The following is a 25,705-nucleotide window of genomic DNA, read 5'->3' on the forward strand; positions in this document are numbered from 1 at the left end:
GAATGTAAAACTGGTAACGCAGGAAACGCTCAAAACATAGACAGTAGGAAGACTCAATGTTCCTGTTCTTAAGTCGGCTTGTGTCTCTTATATATAATTCCGATAAAATGTCTGTGTTTCATCGTCAATGGGAAGATCCAAGGGATACAGTAAACCTGCAGAGGTGCATCGGAATGTAAAACTGGTGTCACAGGAAACGCTCAAAACATAGACAGTAGGAAGACTCAGACTTCCTGTTCATAAGTCGGCATTGTATCTCTTATATTTAATTCCGATGCTATTTCTGTGTTTCATCGTCAATATGAAGGTCCAATGGATACAGTAAAGCTGCAGAGGTCCATCGGAATGTAAAATTGGTGACGCAGGAAACGCTCAAAACATAGACAGTAGCAAGACTCAATCTTCCTGTACTTAAGTCGCCATTGTGTCTCTTATATTTAATTCCGATGCTATTTCTGTGTTTCATCGTCAATTGGAAAATCCAAGGATTACAGTAAACCTGTTGAGATGCATCGGAATGTAAAACTGGTGATACAGGCAATGCTCAAAACATAGACAGTAGGAAGACTCAGCATTCCTGTTCTTATGTCGGCATTGTGTCTCTTATATTTAATTCCGATGCAATTTCTGTGTTTCATCGTCGATGGGAAGGTCCCATGGATACAGTAAACGTGCAGAGGTGCATCGGAATGAAAAACTGGTGACACAGGAAACGATCAAACCATAGACAGTAGGAAAACTCAGTCTTCCTGTACTTAAGTAGGCATTGTGTCTCTTATATTTAAATCCGATGCAATTTCTGTGTTTCATCGTCAATGGGAAGGTCCAAGGGATAGTGTAAACCTGCAGAGGTGCATTGGAATGTAAAACTGGTGACACAGGAAGCGGTCAAAGATAGACCCTAAGAAGACTCAGTTTTCTTGTACTGAAGTCGGCATTGTGTCTCTTATATTTAATTTATATGCAATTTCTGTGTTTCATCGTCACTGTGAAGGTCCAAGGGATACAGTTAACCTGCAGAGGTGCAACAAAATGTAAAACTGATGACATAGGAAACGCTCAAAGCATAGACAGTAGGAAGACTCAGTCTTCCTGTACCTAAGTCGGCATTGTATCTCTTATATTTAATTCCGATGGAAATTCTGTGTTTTTTCGTTAATGGTAAGTTCCAAGGTATATACTAAACCTGCAGAGGTGCATTGGAATTTAAAAATGGTGACACAGGAATCGCTCAAATCATAGACCGTAAGAAGACTCAGTTTTCTTGTACTTAAGTCGGCGTTATGTCTCTTATATTTAATTCCGATCCAATTTCTGTGCTTCATCGTCAATGGGAAGGTCCAATGGATACAGTAAAGCTGCAGAGGTGCATCGGAATGTAAAATTGGTGACGCAGGAAACGCTCAAAACATAGACAGTAGCAAGACTCAATTTTCCTGTACTTAAGTCGCCATTGTGTCTCTTATATTTAATTCCGATTCAATTTCTGTGTTTCATCGTCAATTGGAAGATCCAAGGGATACAGTAAAGCTGCAGATGTGCATCGGAATGTAAAACTGGTGATACAGGAAATGCTCAAAACATAGACAGTAGGAAGACTCAGCATTCCTGTTCTTATGTGGGCATTGTGTCTCTTATATTTAATTCCGATGCAATTTCTGTGTTTCATCGTCGATGGGAAGGTCCCATGGATACAGTAAACGTGCAGAGGTGCATCGGAATGAAAAACTGGTGACACAGGAAACGATCAAAGCATAGACAGTAGGAAAACTCAGTCTTCCTGTACTTAAGTCGGCATTGTGTCTCTTATATTTAAATCCGATGCAATTTCTGTGTTTCATCGTCAATGGGAAGGTCCAAGGGATACAGTTAACCTGCAGAGGTGCAACAAAATGTAAAACTGTGACATAGGAAACGCTCAAATCATAGACAGTAGGAAGACTCAGTCTTCCTGTACTTATGTCGCCATTGTGTCTCTTATATTTAATTCCGAAGCAATTTCTGTGTTTCATCGCCACTTTGAAGGGCCAAGGGATACAGGAAAACCTGCAGAGGTGCATGGGAATGTAAAACTGGTGACACAGGAAACGCTCAAAACATAGACAGTTGGAAGACTTTGTCATCCTGTACTTAAGACGTCATTGTGTCTCTTATATTTAATTCCGATGCAATTTCTGTGTTTCTTCACCAATGGGAAGGTCCAAGGGACACAGTAAACCTGCAGAGGTGCATCGGAATTTAAAACTGGTGACACTGGAAACGCTCAAAACGTAGACCGTAAGAAGACTCAGTTTTCTTGTACTTAAGTCGGCGTTGTGTCTCTTATATTTAATTCCGATGTAATTTCTATGTTTCATCGTTAATGGGAAGGTCCGATGGATACAGTAAACCTACAGAGATGCATCGGAATGTAAAACTGGTGACGCAGGAAACGCTCAAAAAATAGGCAGTAGGAAGACTCACTCTTCCTGTACTGAAGTCGGCATTGTGTCTCTTATATTTAATTCCGATGCAATTTCTGTGATTCATCGTCAATGGGAAGGTCAAAGGGATACAGTAAATATGCAGAGGTGCATCGGAATGTAAAACTGGTGACACAGGAAACGCTCAAAGCATAGACAGTAGAAAGACTCAGTCCTCCTGTACTTAAGTCGGCATTGTGTCTTATATATTTCATTCCGATGCAATTTCTGTGTTTCATCGGCAATGGGAAAGTCGAAGGGAAACAGTATACCTGCAGAGGTGCATCATAATGTAAAACTGGTGACACAGGAATCGCTCAAAACATAGACAGTAGGAAGACTCAGTCTTCCTGTACTTAAGTCGGCATTGTTTCTCTTATATTTAATTCCGATGCAATTTCTGTGTTTCATCGTCACTTTGAAGGTCCAAGGGATACAGGAAAACCTGCAGAGGTGCATGGGAATGTAAAACTGGTGACACAGGAAACGCTCAAAACATAGGCAGTTGGAAGACTCTGTCTTCCTGTACTTAAGACGTCATTGTGTCTCTTATATTTAATTCCGATGCAATTTCTGTGTTTCATCGCAAATGGGAAGGTCCAAGGGACACAGTAAACCTGCAGAGGTGCATCGGAATGTAAAACTGGTGACACTGGAAACTCTCAAAACGTAGACCGTAAGAAGACTCAGTTTTCATGTACTTAAGTCGGCGTTGTGTCTCTTATATTTAATTCCGATGGAAATTCTGTGTTTTTCCGTCAATGGGAAGGTCCAAAGTATATACTAAACCTGCAGAGGTGCATTGGAATGTAAAAATGGTGACACAGGAAACGCTCAAATCATAGACCGTAAGAAGACTGAGTTTTTTTGTACTTAAGTCGGCGTTGTGTCTCTTATATTTAATTCCGATACAATTTCTGTGCTTCATCGTCAATGGGAAGGTCCAATGGATACTGTAAACCTGCAGAGATGCATCGGAATGTAAAACAGGAAACGCAGGAAACGCTCAAAACATAGACAGTAGGAAGACTCAATGTTCCTGTTCTTAAGTCGGCATTGTGTCTCTTATATTTAATTCCGATAAAATTTCTGTGTTTCATCGTCAATGGGAAGATCCAAGGGATACAGTAAACCTGCAGAAGTGCATCGGAATGTAAAACTGGTGACACCGGAACGCTCATAACATAGACAGTTGGAAGACTCAGCCTTCCTGTTCTTAAGTTGGCATTGTGTCTCTTATATTTAATTCCGATGCTATTTCTGTGTTTCATCGTCAATGGGATGGTCCAATGGATACAGTAAACGTGCAGAGGTGCATCGGAATGAAAAACTGGTGACACAGGAAACGATCAAAACATAGACAGTAGGAAAACCCAGTCTTCCTGTACTTAAGTCGGCATTGTGTATCTTATATTTAAATCCGATGCAATTTCTGTGTTTCATCGTCAATGGGAAGGTCCAAGGGATAGTGTAAACCTGCAGAGGTGCATTGGAATGTAAAACTGGTGACACAGGAAGCGGTCAAAAGATAGACCCTAATGAGACTCAGTTTTCTTGTACTGAAGTCGGCATTGTGTCTCTTATATTCCATTTAGATGCAATTTCTGTGTTTCATCGTCACTGTGAAGGTCCAAGGGACACAGTTAACCTGCAGAGGTGCAACAAAATGTAAAACTGATGACATAGGAAACGCTCAAAACATAGACAGTAGGAAGACTCAGTCTTCCTGTACCTAAGTCGGCATTGTATCTCTTATATTTAATTCCGATGGAAATTCTGTGTTTTTCCGTCAATGGGAAGGTCCAAGGTATATACTAAACCTGCAGAGGTGCATTGGAATGTAAAAATGGTGACACAGGAAACGCTCAAATCATAGACCGTAAGAAGACTCAGTTTTCTTGTACTTAAGTCGGCGTTGTGTCTCTTATATTTATTTCCGATACAATTTCTGTGCTTCATCGTCAGTGGGAAGGTCCAATGGATACTGTAAAGCTGCAGAGGTGCATCGGAATGTAAAACAGGTAACGCATTAAACGCTCAAAACATACACAGTAGCAAGACTCAATCTTCCTGTTCTTAAGTCGGCATTGTGTCTCTTATATTTAATTCCGATAAAATTTCTGTGATTCATCGTCAATGGGTATGACCAAGGGATACAGTAAACCTGCAGAGGTGCATCGGAATGTAAAACTGGTGCCACAGGAAACGCTCAAAACATAGACAGTAGGAAGACTCAGCCTTCCTGCTCTTAAGTCGGCATTGTGTCTCTTATATTTAATTCCGATGCTATTTCTGTGTTACATCGTCAATGGGAAGGTCCAATGGATACAGTAAAGCTGCAGAGGTGCATCGGAATGTAAAATTGGTGACGCAGGAAACGCTCAAAACATAGACAGTAGCAAGACTCAATTTTCCTGTACTTAAGTCGCCATTGTGTCTCTTATATTTAATTCTGATGCAATTTCTGTGTTTCATCGTCGAGGGGAAGGTCCCATGGATACAGTAAACGTGCAGAGGTGCATCGGAATGAAAAACTGGTGACACAGGAAACGATCAAAGCATAGACAGTAGGAAAACTCACTCTTCCTGTACTTAAGTCGGCATTGTGTCTCTTATATTTAAATCCGATGCAATTTCTGTGTTTCATCGTCAATGGGAAGGTCCAAGGGATAGTATAACCTGCAGAGGTGCATTGGAATGTAAAACTGGTGACACAGGAAGTGGTCAAAAGATAGACCCTAGGAAGACTCAGTTTTCTTGTACTGAAGTCGGCATTGTGTCTCTTATATTTAATTTAGATGCAATTTCTGTGTTTCATCGTCACTGTGAAGGTCCAAGTGATACAGTTAACCTGCAGAGGTGCAACAAAATGTAAAACTGTGACATAGGAAACGCTCAAATCATAGACAGTAGGAAGACTCAGTCTTCCTGTACTTATGTCGCCATTGTGTCTGTTACATTTAATTCCGAAGCAATTTCTGTGTTTCATCGCCACTTTGAAGGGCCAAGGGATACAGGAAAACCTGCAGAGGTGCATGGGAATGTAAAACTGGTGACACAGGAAACGCTCAAAATATAGACAGTTGGAAGACTTTGTCATCCTGTACTTAAGACGTCATTGTGTCTCTTATATTTAATTCCGATGCAATTTCCTTGTTTCATCACCAATGGGAAGGTCCAAGGGACACAGTTAACCTGCAGAGGTGCATCGGAATGTAAAACTGGTGACACTGGAAACGCTCAAACCGTAGACCGTAAGAAGAATCAGTTTTCTTGTACTTAAGTCGGCGTTGTGTCTCTTATATTTAATTCCGATGTAATTTCTGTGTTTCATCGTTAATGGGAAGGTCCGATGGATACAGTAAACCTGCAGAGACGCATCGGAATGTAAAACTGGTGACGCAGGAAACGCTCAAAAAATAGACAGTAGGAAGACTCACTCTTCCTGTACTGAAGTCGGCATTGTGTCTCTTATATTTAATTACGATGCAATTTCTGTGATTCATCGTCAATGGGAAGGTCAAAAAGATACAGTAAATATGCAGAGGTGCATCGGAATGTAAAACTGGTGACACAGGAAACGCTCAAAACATAGACAGTAGAAAGACTCAGTCTTCCTGTACTTAAGTCGGCATTCTGTCTTATATATTTCATTCCGATGCAATTTCTGTGTTTCATCGGCAATGGGAAAGTCGAAGGGAAACAGTATACCTGCAGAGGTGCATCGGAATGTAAAACTGGTGACGCAGGAAACGCTCAAAACATAGACAGTAGGAAGACTCAGTCTTCCTGTACTTAAGTCGGCATTGTTTCTCTTATATTTAATTCCGATGCAATTTCTGTGTTTCATCGTCACTTTGAAGGGCCAAGGGATACAGGAAAACCTGCAGAGGTGCATGGGAATGTAAAACTGGTGACACAGGAAACGCTCAAAACATAGGCAGTTGGAAGACTCTGTCTTCCTGTACTTAAGACGTCATTGTGTCTCTTATATTTAATTCCGATGCAATTTCTGTGTTTCATCGCAAATGGGGTGGTCCAAGGTACACAGTAAACCTGCAGAGGTGCATCGGAATGTAAAACTGGTGACACTGGAAACTCTCTAAACGTAGACCGTAAGAAGACTCAGTTTTCATGTACTTAAGTCGGCGTTGTGTCTCTTATATTTAATTCCGATGTAATTTCTGTGTTTCATCGTCAATGGGATGGTCCGATGGATACAGTAAACCTGCAGAGGTGCATCGGAATGTAAGACTGGTGACGCAGGAAACGTTCAAAAAATAGACAGTAGGAAGGCTCAATCTTCCTGTACTTAAGTCGGCATTGTGTCTCTTATATTTAATTCCGACGCAATTTCTGTGATTCATCGTCAATGGGAAGGTCCGATGGATACAGTAAACCTGCAGAGGTGTATCGGAATGTAAAACTGGTGACACAGGAAACGCTCAAAACATAGACAGTAGTAAGACTCAGTCTTCCTGTACTTAAGTCGGCTTTGTGTCTGTTATATTTAATTCCGATGTAATTTCTGTGTTTCATTGTCAATGGGAAGGTGCAAGGGATACAGCAAACCTGCAGAGGTGCATCGGAATGTAAAACTGGTGACACAGGAAACGCTCAAAACATAGAGAGTAGGAAGACTCAGTGTTTCTGTACCTAAGTCGACATTGTGTCTCTTATATTTAATTCCGATGCAATTTCTGTGTTTCATCGTCACTATGAAGGTCCAAGGGATACTGTAGACCTGCGTAGGTGCATCGGAATGTAAAACTGGTGACATAGGAAACGTTCAAATGATAGACAGTAGGAAGTCTCAGTCCTTCTGTACTTAAGTCGGCATTGTGTCTCTTATATTTAATTCCGATGCAATTTCTGTGTTTCGTCGTCAATGGGAAGGTCCAAGGGATACAGTAACCCTGCAGAGGTGCATCGGAATGTAAAACTGGTGACACAGGAGACGCTCAAAACATAGACAGTAGGAAGACTCAGTCTTCCTGTACTTAAGTCGGCATTGTGTATGTTATATTTAATTCCGATGCAATTTCTGTGCTTCTTCGTCACTGTGAAGGTCCAAGGGATACAGTAAACCTGCAGAGGTGCATCGGAATGTAAAACTGGTGACGCAGGAAACGCTCAAAACATAGACAGTAGGAAGACTCAGCCTTCCTGCTCTTAAGTCGGCATTGTGTCTCTTATATTTAATTCCGATGCTATTTCTGTGTTACATCGTCAATGGGAAGGTCCAATGGATACAGTAAAGCTGCAGAGGTGCATCGGAATGTAAAATTGGTGACGCAGGAAACGCTCAAAACATAGACAGTAGCAAGACTCAATTTTCCTGTACTTAAGTCGCCATTGTGTCTCTTATATTTAATTCTGATGCAATTTCTGTGTTTCATCGTCGAGGGGAAGGTCCCATGGATACAGTAAACGTGCAGAGGTGCATCGGAATGAAAAACTGGTGACACAGGAAACGATCAAAGCATAGACAGTAGGAAAACTCACTCTTCCTGTACTTAAGTCGGCATTGTGTCTCTTATATTTAAATCCGATGCAATTTCTGTGTTTCATCGTCAATGGGAAGGTCCAAGGGATAGTATAACCTGCAGAGGTGCATTGGAATGTAAAACTGGTGACACAGGAAGTGGTCAAAAGATAGACCCTAGGAAGACTCAGTTTTCTTGTACTGAAGTCGGCATTGTGTCTCTTATATTTAATTTAGATGCAATTTCTGTGTTTCATCGTCACTGTGAAGGTCCAAGTGATACAGTTAACCTGCAGAGGTGCAACAAAATGTAAAACTGTGACATAGGAAACGCTCAAATCATAGACAGTAGGAAGACTCAGTCTTCCTGTACTTATGTCGCCATTGTGTCTGTTACATTTAATTCCGAAGCAATTTCTGTGTTTCATCGCCACTTTGAAGGGCCAAGGGATACAGGAAAACCTGCAGAGGTGCATGGGAATGTAAAACTGGTGACACAGGAAACGCTCAAAATATAGACAGTTGGAAGACTTTGTCATCCTGTACTTAAGACGTCATTGTGTCTCTTATATTTAATTCCGATGCAATTTCCTTGTTTCATCACCAATGGGAAGGTCCAAGGGACACAGTTAACCTGCAGAGGTGCATCGGAATGTAAAACTGGTGACACTGGAAACGCTCAAACCGTAGACCGTAAGAAGAATCAGTTTTCTTGTACTTAAGTCGGCGTTGTGTCTCTTATATTTAATTCCGATGTAATTTCTGTGTTTCATCGTTAATGGGAAGGTCCGATGGATACAGTAAACCTGCAGAGACGCATCGGAATGTAAAACTGGTGACGCAGGAAACGCTCAAAAAATAGACAGTAGGAAGACTCACTCTTCCTGTACTGAAGTCGGCATTGTGTCTCTTATATTTAATTACGATGCAATTTCTGTGATTCATCGTCAATGGGAAGGTCAAAAAGATACAGTAAATATGCAGAGGTGCATCGGAATGTAAAACTGGTGACACAGGAAACGCTCAAAACATAGACAGTAGAAAGACTCAGTCTTCCTGTACTTAAGTCGGCATTCTGTCTTATATATTTCATTCCGATGCAATTTCTGTGTTTCATCGGCAATGGGAAAGTCGAAGGGAAACAGTATACCTGCAGAGGTGCATCGGAATGTAAAACTGGTGACGCAGGAAACGCTCAAAACATAGACAGTAGGAAGACTCAGTCTTCCTGTACTTAAGTCGGCATTGTTTCTCTTATATTTAATTCCGATGCAATTTCTGTGTTTCATCGTCACTTTGAAGGGCCAAGGGATACAGGAAAACCTGCAGAGGTGCATGGGAATGTAAAACTGGTGACACAGGAAACGCTCAAAACATAGGCAGTTGGAAGACTCTGTCTTCCTGTACTTAAGACGTCATTGTGTCTCTTATATTTAATTCCGATGCAATTTCTGTGTTTCATCGCAAATGGGGTGGTCCAAGGTACACAGTAAACCTGCAGAGGTGCATCGGAATGTAAAACTGGTGACACTGGAAACTCTCTAAACGTAGACCGTAAGAAGACTCAGTTTTCATGTACTTAAGTCGGCGTTGTGTCTCTTATATTTAATTCCGATGTAATTTCTGTGTTTCATCGTCAATGGGATGGTCCGATGGATACAGTAAACCTGCAGAGGTGCATCGGAATGTAAGACTGGTGACGCAGGAAACGCTCAAAAAATAGACAGTAGGAAGGCTCAATCTTCCTGTACTTAAGTCGGCATTGTGTCTCTTATATTTAATTCCGACGCAATTTCTGTGATTCATCGTCAATGGGAAGGTCCGATGGATACAGTAAACCTGCAGAGGTGTATCGGAATGTAAAACTGGTGACACAGGAAACGCTCAAAACATAGACAGTAGTAAGACTCAGTCTTCCTGTACTTAAGTCGGCTTTGTGTCTGTTATATTTAATTCCGATGTAATTTCTGTGTTTCATTGTCAATGGGAAGGTGCAAGGGATACAGCAAACCTGCAGAGGTGCATCGGAATGTAAAACTGGTGACACAGGAAACGCTCAAAACATAGAGAGTAGGAAGACTCAGTGTTTCTGTACCTAAGTCGACATTGTGTCTCTTATATTTAATTCCGATGCAATTTCTGTGTTTCATCGTCACTATGAAGGTCCAAGGGATACTGTAGACCTGCGTAGGTGCATCGGAATGTAAAACTGGTGACATAGGAAACGTTCAAATGATAGACAGTAGGAAGTCTCAGTCCTTCTGTACTTAAGTCGGCATTGTGTCTCTTATATTTAATTCCGATGCAATTTCTGTGTTTCGTCGTCAATGGGAAGGTCCAAGGGATACAGTAACCCTGCAGAGGTGCATCGGAATGTAAAACTGGTGACACAGGAGACGCTCAAAACATAGACAGTAGAAAGACTCAGTCTTCCTGTACTGAAGTCGGCATTGTGTATGTTATATTTAATTCCGATGCAATTTCTGTGCTTCTTCGTCACTGTGAAGGTCCAAGGGATACAGTAAACCTGCAGAGGTGCATCGGAATGTAAAACTGGTGACGCAGGAAACGCTCAAAAAATAGACAGTAGGAAGACAAAATCATCCTGTACTTAAGTCGGCATTGTGTCTCTTATATTTAATTCCGACGCAATTTCTGTGATTCATCGTCAATGGGAAGGTCCGATGGATACAGTAAACCTGCAGAGGTGCATCGGAATGTAAAACTGGTGACACAGGAACCCTCAAAACATAGACAGTAGTAGGACTCAGTCTTCCTGTACTTAAGTCGGCATTGTGTCTGTTATATTTAATTCCGATGTAATTTCTGTGTTTCATCGTCAATGGGAAGGTGCAAGGGATACAGCAAACTTGCAGAGGTGCATCAGAATGTAAAACTGGTGACACAGGAAACGCTCAAAACATAGAGAGTAGGAAGACTCAGTGTTTCTGTACCTATGTCGACATTGTGTCTCTTATATTTGATTCCGATGCTATTTCTGTGTTTCATCGTCACTATGAAGGTCCAAAGGATACTGTAGACCAGCATTGGTGCATCGGAATGTAAAACTGGTGACACAGAAAACATTCAAAACATAGACAGTAGGAAGACTCAGTCCTTCTGTACTTAAGTCGGCATTGTGTCTCTTATATTTAATTCCGATGCAATTTCTGTGTGTCGTCGTCAATGGGAAGGTCCAAGGGATACAGTAACCCTGCAGAGGTGCATCGGAATGTAAAACTGGTGACACAGGAGACGCTCAAAATATAGACAGTAGGAAGACTCAGTCTTCCTGTACTGAAGTCGGCATTGTGTATCTTATATTTAATTCCGATGCAATTTCTGTATTTCTTCGTCACTGTTAAGGTCCAAGGGATACAGTAAACCTGCAGAGGTGCATCGGAATGTAAAACTGGTGACGCAGGAAACGCTCAAAAAATAGACTGTAGGAAGACTCAATCTTCCTGTACTTAAGTCGGTATTGTGTCTCTTATATTTAATTCCGATGCAATTTCTGTGATTCATCGTCAATGGGAAGGCCCAATGGATACATTAAACCTGCAGAGGTGCATCGGAATGTAAAACTAGTGACGCAGGAAACGTCCAAAGTATAGACAGTAGGAAGACTCAATGTTCCAGTACTTAAGTCGGCATTGTGTCTCCTATATTTAATTCCGATGCAATTTCTGTGTTTCATCGTCAATGGGAAAGTCGAAGGGAAACAGTATACCTGCAGAGGCGCATCGGAATGTAAAACTGGTGACACAGGAAACGCTCAAAACATAGACAGTAGTTAGACTCAGTCTTCCTGTACTTAAGTCGACATTGTGTCTGTTATATTTAACTCCGATGTAATTTCTGTGTTTCATTGTCAATGGGAAGGTGCAAGGGATACAGCAAACCTGCAGAGGTGAATCGGAATGTAAAACTGGTGACACAGGAAACGCTCAAAACATAGAGAGTAGGAAGACTCAGTCTTTCTGTACTTAAGTCGACATTGTGTCTCTTATATTTAATTCCGATGCAATTTCTGTGTTTCATCGTCACTATGAAGGTCCAAGGGATACTGTAGACCTGCATAGGTGCATAGGAATGTAAAACTGGTGACACAGGAAACGCTCAAAACATAGACAGTAGGAAGACTCAGTCCTTCTGTACTTAATTCGGCATTGTGTCTCTTATATTTAATTCCGATGCAATTTCTGTGATTCATCGTCAATGGGAAGGTCCGTTGGATACAGTAAACCTGCAGAGGTGCATTGGAATGTAAACCTGGTGACGCAGGAAATGTCCAAAGTATAGACAGTAGGATGACTCAATGTTCCTGTACTTAAGTCGGCATTGTGTCTTTTATATTTAATTCCGATGCAATTTCTGTGTTTCATCGTCAATGGGAAAGTCGAAGGGAAACAGTATACCTGCAGAGGTGCATCGGAATGTAAAACTGGTGACACAGGAAACGCTCAAAACATAGACAGTAGGAAGGCTCAGTCTTCCTGTACTTATGTCGCCATTGTGTCTCTTATATTTAATTCCGAAGCAATTTCTGTGTTTCATCGCCACTTTGAAGGGCCAAGGGATACAGGAAAACCTGCAGAGGTGCATGGGAATGTAAAACTGGTGACACAGGAAACGCTCAAAACATAGACAGTTGGAAGACTTTGTCCTCCTGTTCTTAAGACGGCATTGTGTCTCTTAAATTTAATTCAGATGCAATTTCTGTGTTTCATCGCCAATGGGATGGTCCAAGGGACACAGTAAACGTGCAGAGCTGCATCGGAATGTAAAACTGGTGACACTGGAAACGCTCAAAACGTAGACCGTAAGAAGACTCAGTTTTCTTGTACTTAAGTCGGCGTTGTGTCTCTTATATTTAATTCCGATGTAATTTCTGTGTTTCATCGTTAATGGGAAGGTCCGATGGATACAGTAAACCTGCAGAGATGCATCGGAATGTAAAACTGGTGACGCAGGATAGGCTCAAAAAATAGACAGTAGGAAGACTCAAACTTCCTGTACTGAAGTCGGCATTGTGTCTCTTTTATTTCATTCCGATGCAATATCTGTGATTCATCGTCAATGGGAAGGTCAAAGGCATACAGTAAATATGCAGAGGTGCATCGGAATGTAAAACTGGTGACACAGGAAACGCTCAAAACATAGACAGTATAAAGACTCAGTCTTCCTGTACTTAAGTCGGCATTGTGTCTTATATATTTCATTCCGATGCAATTTCTGTGTTTCATCGGCAATGGGAAAGTCGAAGGGAAACAGTATACCTGCAGAGGTGCATCGGAAAGTAAAACTGGTGACACAGGAAAAGCTCAAAACATAGACAGTAGGAAGACTCAGTCTTCCTGTACTTAAGTCGGCATTGTGTATGTTATATTTAATTCCGATGCAATTTCTGTGTTTCTTCGTCACTGTGAAGGTCCAAGCGATACAGTAAACCTGCAGAGGTGCTTCGGAATGTAAAACTGGTGACACAGGAAACGCTCAAAACATAGAGAGTAGGAAGACTCAATGTTTCTGTACCTAAGTCGACATTGTGTCTCTTATATTTAATTCCGATGCAATTTCTGTGTTTCATCGTCACTATGAAGGTCCAAGGGATACTGTAGACCTGCGTAGGTGCATCGGAATGTAAAACTGGTGACACAGGAAACGATCAAATGATAGACAGTAGGAAGTCTCAGTCCTTCTGTACTTAAGTCGGCATTGTGTCTCTTATATTTAATTCCGATGCAATTTCTGTGTTTCGTCGTCAATGGGAAGGTCCAAGGGATACAGTAACCCTGCAGAGGTGCATCGGAATGTAAAACTGGTGACACAGGAGACGCTCAAAACATAGACAGTAGGAAGACTCAGTCTTCCTGTACTTAAGTCAGCATTGTGTATGTTATATTTAATTCCGATGCAATTTCTGTGTTTCTTCGTCACTGTGAAGGTCCAAGGGATACAGTAAACCTGCAGAGGTGCATCGGAATGTAAAACTGGTGACGCAGGAAACGCTCAAAAAATAGACTGTAGGAAGACTCAATCTTCCTGTACTTAAGTCGGTATTGTGTCTCTTATATTTAATTCCGATGCAATTTCTGTGATTCATCGTCAATGGGAAGGCCCAATGGATACATTAAACCTGCAGAGGTGCATCGGAATGTAAAACTAGTGACGCAGGAAACGTCCAAAGTATAGACAGTAGGAAGACTCAATGTTCCAGTACTTAAGTCGGCATTGTGTCTCCTATATTTAATTCCGATGCAATTTCTGTGTTTCATCGTCAATGGGAAAGTCGAAGGGAAACAGTATACCTGCAGAGGCGCATCGGAATGTAAAACTGGTGACACAGGAAACGCTCAAAACATAGACAGTAGTTAGACTCAGTCTTCCTGTACTTAAGTCGACATTGTGTCTGTTATATTTAACTCCGATGTAATTTCTGTGTTTCATTGTCAATGGGAAGGTGCAAGGGATACAGCAAACCTGCAGAGGTGAATCGGAATGTAAAACTGGTGACACAGGAAACGCTCAAAACATAGAGAGTAGGAAGACTCAGTCTTTCTGTACTTAAGTCGACATTGTGTCTCTTATATTTAATTCCGATGCAATTTCTGTGTTTCATCGTCACTATGAAGGTCCAAGGGATACTGTAGACCTGCATAGGTGCATAGGAATGTAAAACTGGTGACACAGGAAACGCTCAAAACATAGACAGTAGGAAGACTCAGTCCTTCTGTACTTAATTCGGCATTGTGTCTCTTATATTTAATTCCGATGCAATTTCTGTGATTCATCGTCAATGGGAAGGTCCGTTGGATACAGTAAACCTGCAGAGGTGCATTGGAATGTAAACCTGGTGACGCAGGAAATGTCCAAAGTATAGACAGTAGGATGACTCAATGTTCCTGTACTTAAGTCGGCATTGTGTCTTTTATATTTAATTCCGATGCAATTTCTGTGTTTCATCGTCAATGGGAAAGTCGAAGGGAAACAGTATACCTGCAGAGGTGCATCGGAATGTAAAACTGGTGACACAGGAAACGCTCAAAACATAGACAGTAGGAAGGCTCAGTCTTCCTGTACTTATGTCGCCATTGTGTCTCTTATATTTAATTCCGAAGCAATTTCTGTGTTTCATCGCCACTTTGAAGGGCCAAGGGATACAGGAAAACCTGCAGAGGTGCATGGGAATGTAAAACTGGTGACACAGGAAACGCTCAAAACATAGACAGTTGGAAGACTTTGTCCTCCTGTTCTTAAGACGGCATTGTGTCTCTTAAATTTAATTCAGATGCAATTTCTGTGTTTCATCGCCAATGGGATGGTCCAAGGGACACAGTAAACGTGCAGAGCTGCATCGGAATGTAAAACTGGTGACACTGGAAACGCTCAAAACGTAGACCGTAAGAAGACTCAGTTTTCTTGTACTTAAGTCGGCGTTGTGTCTCTTATATTTAATTCCGATGTAATTTCTGTGTTTCATCGTTAATGGGAAGGTCCGATGAATACAGTAAACCTGCAGAGATGCATCGGAATGTAAAACTGGTGACGCAGGATAGGCTCAAAAAATAGACAGTAGGAAGACTCAAACTTCCTGTACTGAAGTCGGCATTGTGTCTCTTTTATTTCATTCCGATGCAATATCTGTGATTCATCGTCAATGGGAAGGTCAAAGGCATACAGTAAATATGCAGAGGTGCATCGGAATGTAAAACTGGTGACACAGGAAACGCTCAAAACATAGACAGTATAAAGACTCAGTCTTCCTGTACTTAAGTCGGCATTGTGTCTTATATATTTCATTCCGATGCAATTTCTGTGTTTCATCGGCAATGGGAAAGTCGAAGGGAAACAGTATACCTGCAGAGGTGCATCGGAAAGTAAAACTGGTGACACAGGAAAAGCTCAAAACATAGACAGTAGGAAGACTCAGTCTTCCTGTACTTAAGTCGGCATTGTGTATGTTATATTTAATTCCGATGCAATTTCTGTGTTTCTTCGTCACTGTGAAGGTCCAAGCGATACAGTAAACCTGCAGAGGTGCTTCGGAATGTAAAACTGGTGACACAGGAAACGCTCAAAACATAGAGAGTAGGAAGACTCAATGTTTCTGTACCTAAGTCGACATTGTGTCTCTTATATTTAATTCCGATGCAATTTCTGTGTTTCATCGTCACTATGAAGGTCCAAGGGATACTGTAGACCTGCGTAGGTGCATCGGAATGTAAAACTGGTGACACAGGAAACGATCAAATGATAGACAGTAGGAAGTCTCAGTCCTTCTGTACTTAAGTCGGCATTGTGTCTCTTATATTTAATTCCGATGCAATTTCTGTGTTTCGTCGTCAATGGGAAGGTCCAAGGGATACAGTAACCCTGCAGAGGTGCATCGGAATGTAAAACTGGTGACACAGGAGACGCTCAAAACATAGACAGTAGGAAGACTCAGTCTTCCTGTACTTAAGTCAGCATTGTGTATGTTATATTTAATTCCGATGCAATTTCTGTGTTTCTTCGTCACTGTGAAGGTCCAAGGGATACAGTAAACCTGCAGAGGTGCATCGGAATGTAAAACTGGTGACGCAGGAAACGCTCAAAAAATAGACTGTAGGAAGACTCAATCTTCCTGTACTTAAGTCGGTATTGTGTCTCTTATATTTAATTCCGATGCAATTTCTGTGATTCATCGTCAATGGGAAGGCCCAATGGATACATTAAACCTGCAGAGGTGCATCGGAATGTAAAACTAGTGACGCAGGAAACGTCCAAAGTATAGACAGTAGGAAGACTCAATGTTCCAGTACTTAAGTCGGCATTGTGTCTCCTATATTTAATTCCGATGCAATTTCTGTGTTTCATCGTCAATGGGAAAGTCGAAGGGAAACAGTATACCTGCAGAGGCGCATCGGAATGTAAAACTGGTGACACAGGAAACGCTCAAAACATAGACAGTAGTTAGACTCAGTCTTCCTGTACTTAAGTCGACATTGTGTCTGTTATATTTAACTCCGATGTAATTTCTGTGTTTCATTGTCAATGGGAAGGTGCAAGGGATACAGCAAACCTGCAGAGGTGAATCGGAATGTAAAACTGGTGACACAGGAAACGCTCAAAACATAGAGAGTAGGAAGACTCAGTCTTTCTGTACTTAAGTCGACATTGTGTCTCTTATATTTAATTCCGATGCAATTTCTGTGTTTCATCGTCACTATGAAGGTCCAAGGGATACTGTAGACCTGCATAGGTGCATAGGAATGTAAAACTGGTGACACAGGAAACGCTCAAAACATAGACAGTAGGAAGACTCAGTCCTTCTGTACTTAATTCGGCATTGTGTCTCTTATATTTAATTCCGATGCAATTTCTGTGATTCATCGTCAATGGGAAGGTCCGATGGATACAGTAAACCTGCAGAGGTGCATTGGAATGTAAACCTGGTGACGCAGGAAATGTCCAAAGTATAGACAGTAGGATGACTCAATGTTCCTGTACTTAAGTCGGCATTGTGTCTTTTATATTTAATTCCGATGCAATTTCTGTGTTTCATCGTCAATGGGAAAGTCGAAGGGAAACAGTATACCTGCAGAGGTGCATCGGAATGTAAAACTGGTGACACAGGAAACGCTCAAAACATAGACAGTAGGAAGGCTCAGTCTTCCTGTACTTATGTCGCCATTGTGTCTCTTATATTTAATTCCGAAGCAATTTCTGTGTTTCATCGCCACTTTGAAGGGCCAAGGGATACAGGAAAACCTGCAGAGGTGCATGGGAATGTAAAACTGGTGACACAGGAAACGCTCAAAACATAGACAGTTGGAAGACTTTGTCCTCCTGTTCTTAAGACGGCATTGTGTCTCTTAAATTTAATTCAGATGCAATTTCTGTGTTTCATCGCCAATGGGATGGTCCAAGGGACACAGTAAACGTGCAGAGCTGCATCGGAATGTAAATCTGGTGACACTGGAAACGCTCAAAACGTAGACCGTAAGAAGACTCAGTTTTCTTGTACTTAAGTCGGCGTTGTGTCTCTTATATTTAATTCCGATGTAATTTCTGTGTTTCATCGTTAATGGGAAGGTCCGATGGATACAGTAAACCTGCAGAGATGCATCGGAATGTAAAACTGGTGACGCAGGATAGGCTCAAAAAATAGACAGTAGGAAGACTCAAACTTCCTGTACTGAAGTCGGCATTGTGTCTCTTTTATTTCATTCCGATGCAATATCTGTGATTCATCGTCAATGGGAAGGCCCAATGGATACAGTAAACCTGCAGAGGTGCATCGGAATGTAAAACTGGTGACACAGGAAACGCTCAAAACATAGACAGTATAAAGACTCAGTCTTCCTGTACTTAAGTCGGCATTGTGTCTTATATATTTCATTCCGATGCAATTTCTGTGTTTCATCGGCAATGGGAAAGTCGAAGGGAAACAGTATACCTGCAGAGGTGCATCGGAAAGTAAAACTGGTGACACAGGAAAAGCTCAAAACATAGACAGTAGGAAGACTCAGTCTTCCTGTACTTAAGTCGGCATTGTGTATGTTATATTTAATTCCGATGCAATTTCTGTGTTTCTTCGTCACTGTGAAGGTCCAAGCGATACAGTAAACCTGCAGAGGTGCTTCGGAATGTAAAACTGGTGACACAGGAAACGCTCAAAACATAGAGAGTAGGAAGACTCAATGTTTCTGTACCTAAGTCGACATTGTGTCTCTTATATTTAATTCCGATGCAATTTCTGTGTTTCATCGTCACTATGAAGGTCCAAGGGATACTGTAGACCTGCGTAGGTGCATCGGAATGTAAAACTGGTGACACAGGAAACGATCAAATGATAGACAGTAGGAAGTCTCAGTCCTTCTGTACTTAAGTCGGCATTGTGTCTCTTATATTTAATTCCGATGCAATTTCTGTGTTTCGTCGTCAATGGGAAGGTCCAAGGGATACAGTAACCCTGCAGAGGTGCATCGGAATGTAAAACTGGTGACACAGGAGACGCTCAAAACATAGACAGTAGGAAGACTCAGTCTTCCTGTACTTAAGTCAGCATTGTGTATGTTATATTTAATTCCGATGCAATTTCTGTGTTTCTTCGTCACTGTGAAGGTCCAAGGGATACAGTAAACCTGCAGAGGTGCATCGGAATGTAAAACTGGTGACGCAGGAAACGCTCAAAAAATAGACAGTAGGAAGACAAAATCATCCTGTACTTAAGTCGGCATTGTGTCTCTTATATTTAATTCCGACGCAATTTCTGTGATTCATCGTCAATGGGAAGGTCCGATGGATACAGTAAACCTGCAGAGGTGCATCGGAATGTAAAACTGGTGACACAGGAAACGCTCAAAACATAGACAGTAGTAGGACTCAGTCTTCCTGTACCTAAGTCGGCATTGTGTCTGTTATACTTAATTCCGATGTAATTTCTGTGTTTCATCGTCAATGGGAAGGTGCAAGGGATACAGCAAACTTGCAGAGGTGCATCGGAATGTAAAACTGGTGACACAGGAAAAGCTCAAAACATAGAGAGTAGGAAGACTCAGTGTTTCTGTACCTAAGTCGACATTGTGCCTCTTATATTTGATTCCGATGCTATTTCTGTGTTTCATCGTCACTATGAAGGTCCAAAGGATACTGTAGACCTGCATAGGTGCATCGGAATGTAAAACTGGTGACACAGGAAACATTCAAAACATAGACAGTAGGAAGACTCAGTCCTTCTGTACTTAAGTCGGCATTGTGTCTCTTATATTTAATTCCGATGCAATATCTGTGTGTCGTCGTCAACGGGAAGGTCCAAGGGATACAGTAACCCTGCAGAGGTGCATCGGAATGTAAAACTGGTGACACAGGAGACGCTCAAAATATAGACAGTAGGAAGACTCAGTCTTCCTGTACTTAAGTCGGCATTGTGTATCTTATATTTAATTCCGATGCAATTTCTGTGTTTCTTCGTCACTGTGAAGTTCCAAGGGATACAGAAAACCTGCAGAGGTGCATCGGAATGTAAAACTGGTGACGCAGGAAACGCTCAAAAAATAGACTGTAGGAAGACTCAATCTTCCTGTACTTAAGTCTGTATTGTGTCTCTTATATTTAATTCCGATGCAATTTCTGTGATTCATCGTCAATGGGAAGGCCCAATGGATACAGTAAACCTGCAGAGGTGCATCGGAATGTAAAACTAGTGACGCAGGAAACGTCCAAAATATAGACAGTAGGAAGACTCAATGTTCCAGTACTTAAGTCGGCATTGTGTCTCCTATATTTAATTCCGATGCAATTTCTGTGTTTCATCGTCAATGGGAAAGTCGAAGGGAAACAGTATACCTGCAGAGGTGCATCGGAATGTAAAACTGGTGACACAGGAAACGCTCAAAACATAGACAGTAGTAAGACTCAGTCTTCCTGTACTTATGTCGGCATTGTGTCTGTTATATTTAACTCCGATGTAATTTCTGTGTTTCATTGTCAATGGGAAGGTGCAAGGGATACAGCAAACCTGCAGAGGTGAATCGGAATGTAAAACTGGTGACACAGGAAACGCTCAAAACATAGAAAGTAGGAAGACTCAGTCTTTCTGTACTTAAGTCGACATTGTGTCTCTTATATTTAATTCCGATGCAATTTCTGTGTTTCATCGTCACTATGAAGGTCCAAGGGATACTGTAGACCTGCATAGGTGCATAGGAATGTAAAACTGGTGACACAGGAAACGCTCAAAACATAGACAGTAGGAAGACTCAGTCCTTCTGTACTTAATTCGGCATTGTGTCTCTTATATTTAATTCCGATGCAATTTCTGTGATTCATCGTCAATGGGAAGGTCCGATGAATACAGTAAACCTGCAGAGGTGCATTGGAATGTAAACCTGGTGACGCAGGAAATGTCCAAAGTATAGACAGTAGGATGACTCAATGTTCCTGTACTTAAGTCGGCATTGTGTCTTTTATATTTAATTCCCATGCAATTTCTGTGTCTCATCGTCAATGGGAAAGTCGAAGGGAAACAGTATACCTGCAGAGGTGCATCGGAATGTAAAACTGGTGACACTGGGAACGCTCAAAACGTAGATCGTAAGAAGACTCGGTTTTCTTGTACTTAAGTCGGCGTTGTGTCTCTTATATTTAATTCCGATGTAATTTCTGTGTTTCATCGTTAATGGGAAGGTCCGATGGATACAGTAAACCTGCAGAGATGCATCGGAATGTAAAACTGGTGACGCAGGAAACGCTCAAAAAATAGACAGTAGGAAGACTCAATCTTCCTGTACTGAAGTCGGCATTGTGTCTCTAATATTTAATTCCGATGCAATATCTGTGATTCATCGTCAATGGGAAGGTCAAAGGCATACAGTAAATATGCAGAGGTGCATCGGAATGTAAAACTGGTGACACAGGAAACGCTCAAAACATAGACAGTATAAAGACTCAGTCTTCCTGTACTTAAGTCGGCATTGTGTCTTATATATTTCATTCCGATGCAATTTCTGTGTTTCATCGGCAATGGGAAAGTCGAAGGGAAACAGTATACCTGCAGAGGTGCATCGGAATGTAAAACTGGTGACACAGGAAACGCTCAAAACATAGACAGTAGGAAGACTCAGTCTTCCTGTACTTAAGTCGGCATTGTGTCTCTTATATTTAATTCCGATGCAATTTCTGTGTTTCATCGTCACTTTGAAGGTCCAAGGGATACAGGAAAATCTGCAGAGGTCCATGGGAATGTAAAACTGGTGACACAGGAAACGCTCAAAACATAGGCAGTTGGAAGACTCTGTCTTCCTGTACTTAAGACGTCATTGTGTCTCTTATATTTAATTCCGATGCAATTTCTGTGTTTCATCGCAAATGGGAAGGTCCAAGGGACACAGTAAACCTGCAGAGGTGTATCGGAATGTAAAACTGGTGACACTGAAAACTCTCAAAATGTAGACCGTAACAAGACTCAGTTTTCATGTACTTAAGTCGGCGTTGTGTCTCTTATATTAATTCCGATGTAATTTCTGTGTTTCATCGTCAATGGGATGGTCCGATGGATACAGTAACCCTGCAGAGGTGCATCGGAATGTAAAACTGGTGACACAGGAGACGCTCAAAACATAGACAGTAGGAAGACTCAGTCTTCCTGTACTTAAGTCGGCAAGTGTGTATCTTATATTTAATTCCGATGCAATTTCTGTGTTTCTTCGTCACTGTGAAGGTCCAAGGGATACAGTAAACCTGCAGAGGTGCATCGGAATGTAAAACTGGTGACACCGGAAACGCTCAAAACATAGACAGTAGTAGGACTCAGTCTTCCTGTACTTAAGTCGGCATTGTGTCTGTTACATTTAATTCCGATGCAATTTCTGTGTTTCTTCGTCACTGTGAAGGTCCAAGGGATACAGTAAACCTGCAGAGATGCATCGGAATGGTAAACTGCTGACACACGAAACGTTCAAAACATAGACAGTAGGAAAATTCAGTCCTTCTCTACTAAAGTCGGCATTGTGTCTCTTATATTTAATTCCGATGCAATTTCTGTGTTTCGTCGTCAATGGGAAGGTCCAAGGGATACAGTAACCCTGCAGAGGTGCATCGGAATGTAAAACTGGTGACGCAGGAAACGCTCAAAAAATAGACCGTAGGAAGACTCAATCTTCCTGTACTTAAGTCGGCATTGTGTCTCTTATATTTAATTCCGATGCAATTTCTGTGATTCTTCGTCAATGGGAAGGTCCAATGGATACAGTAAACCTGCAGAGGTGCATCGGAATGTAAAACTGGTGGAGCAGGAAACGTCCAAAGTATAGACAGTATGAAGACTCAATGTTCCTGTACTTAAGTCGGCATTGTGTCTCTTATATTTAATTCAGATGCAATTTCTGTGTTTCATCGTCAATTGGAAGATCCAAGGGATACAGTAAACCTGCAGAGGTGCATCGAAATGTAAAACTCGTGACACAGGAAACGCTCAAATCATACACAGTAGAAAGACTCAGTCTTCCTGTACTTAAGTCGGCATTGTGTCTTTTATATTTAATTCCAATGCAATTTCTGTGTTTCATCGTCAATGGGAAAGTCGAAGGGAAACAGTATACCTGCAGAGGTGCATCGGAATGTAAAACTGGTGACACAGGAAACGCTCAAAACATAGACAGTAGTAAGACTCAGTCTTCCTGTACTTAAGTCGGCATTGTGTCTGTTATGTTTAATTCCGATGTAATTTCTGTTTCATTGTCAATGGGAAGGTGCAAGGGATACAGCAAACCTGCAGAGGTGCATCGGAATGTAAAACTGGTGACACAGGAAACGCTCAAAACATAGAGAGTAGGAAGACTCAGTCTTTCTGTTCTTAAGTCGACTTTGTGTCTCTTATATTTAATTCCGATGAAATTTCTGTGTTTCATCGTCACTATGAAGGTCCAAGGGATACTGTAGACCTGCATAGGGGCATAGGAATGTAAAACTGGTGACACAGGAAACGCTCAAAACATAGACAGTAGGAAGACTCAGTCTTCCTGTACTTAAGTCGGCATTGTGTCTGTTATATTTAATTCCGATGTAATTTCTGTGTTTCATTGTCAATGGGAAGGTGCAAGGGATACAGCAAACCTGCAGAGGTGAATCGGAATGTAAAACTGGTGACACAGGAAACGCTCAAAACATAGAGAGTAGGAAGACTTAGTCTTTCTGTACTTAAGTCGACATTGTGTCTCTTATATTTAATTCCGATGCAATTTCTGTGTTTCATCGCCACTTTGAAGGGCCAAGGGATACAGGAAAACCTGCAGAGGTGCATGGGAATGTAAAACTGGTGACACAGGAAACGCTCAAAAACATAGACAGTTGGAAGACTTTGTCCTCCTGTTCTTAAGACGCCATTGTGTCTCTTATATTTAATTCAGATGCAATTTCTGTGTTTCATCGCCAATGGGAAGGTCCAAGGGACACAGTAAACCTGCAGAGGTGCATCGGAATGTAAAACTTGTGACACTGGAAACGCTCAAAACGTAGACCGTAAGAAAACTCAGTTTTCTTGTACTTAAGTCGGCATTGTGTCTCTTATATTTAATTCCGATGCAATATCTGTGTTTCATCGTTAATGGGAAGGTCAAAGGGATACAGTAAACATGCAGATGTGCATCGGAATGTAAAACTGGTGACACAGGAAACGCTCAAAACATAGACAGTAGGAAGACTCAGTCTTCCTGTACTTAAGTCGGCAGTGTGACTCTTATATTTAATTCCGATGCAATTTCTGTGTTTCTTCGTCACTGTGAAGGTCCAAGGGATACAGTAAACCTGCAGAGGTGCATCGGAATGTAAAACTGGTGACGCAGGAAACGCTCAAAAAATAGACTGTAGGAAGACTCAATCTTCCTGTACTTAAGTCGGCATTGTGTCTCTTATATTTAATTCCGATGCAATTTCTGTGATTCTTCGTCAATGGGAAGGTCCAATGGATACAGTAAACCTGCAGAGGTGCATCGGAATGTAAAACTGGTGACGCAGGAAACGTCCAAAGTATAGACAGTAGGAAGACTCAATGTTCCTGTACTTAAGTCGGCATTGTGTCTCTTATATTTAATTCAGATGCAATTTCTGTGTTTCATCGTCAATTGGAAGATCCAAGGGATACAGTAAACCTGCAGAGGTGCATCGAAATGTAAAACTGGTGACACAGGAAACGCTCAAATCATACACAGTAGAAAGGCTCAGTCTTCCTGTACTTAAGTCGGCATTGTGTCTGTTATGTTTAATTCCGATGTAATTTCTGTGTTTCATTGTCAATGGGAAGGTGCAAGGGATACAGCAAACCTGCAGAGGTGCATCGGAATGTAAAACTGGTGACACAGGAAACGGTCAAAATATAGAGAGTAGGAAGACTCAATCTTCCTGTACTGAAGTCGGCATTGTGTCTCTTATATTTAATTCCGATGCAATATCTGTGATTCATCGTCAATGGGAAGGTCAAAGGCATACAGTAAATATGCAGAGGTGCATCGGAATGTAAAACTGGTGACACAGGAAACGCTCAAAACATAGACAGTATAAAGACTCAGTCTTCCTGTACTTAAGTCGGCATTGTGTCTTATATATTTCATTCCGATGCAATTTCTGTGTTTCATCGGCAATGGGAAAGTCGAAGGGAAACAGTATACCTGCAGAGGTGCATCGGAATGTAAAACTGGTGACACAGGAAACGCTCAAAACATAGACGGTAGTACGACTCAGTCTTCCTGTACTTAAGTCGGCATTGTGTCTCTTATATTTAATACCGATGCAATTTCTGTGTTTCATCGTCACTTTGAAGGTCCAAGGGATACAGGAAAACCTGCAGAGGTCCATGGGAATGTAAAACTGGTGGCACAGGAAACGCTCAAAACATAGGCAGTTGGAAGACTCTGTCTTCCTGTACTTAAGACGTCATTGTGTCTCTTATATTTAATTCCGATGCAATTTCTGTGTTTCATCGCAAATGGGAAGGTCCAAGGGACACAGTAAACCTGCAGAGGTGCATCGGAATGTAAAACTGGTGACAATGAAAACTCTCAAAATGTAGACCGTAACAAGACTCAGTTTTCATGTACTTAAGTCGGCGTTGTGTCTCTTATATTTAATTCCGATGTAATTTCTGTGTTTCATCGTCAATGGGATGGTCCGATGGATACAGTAACCCTGCAGAGGTGCATCGGAATGTAAAACTGGTGACACAGGAGACGCTCAAAACATAGACAGTAGGAAGACTCAGTCTTCCTGCACTTAAGTC

Source organism: Schistocerca nitens, chromosome 6, assembly GCF_023898315.1.
Source record: "Schistocerca nitens isolate TAMUIC-IGC-003100 chromosome 6, iqSchNite1.1, whole genome shotgun sequence".
Taxonomy (NCBI): domain Eukaryota; kingdom Metazoa; phylum Arthropoda; class Insecta; order Orthoptera; family Acrididae; genus Schistocerca; species Schistocerca nitens.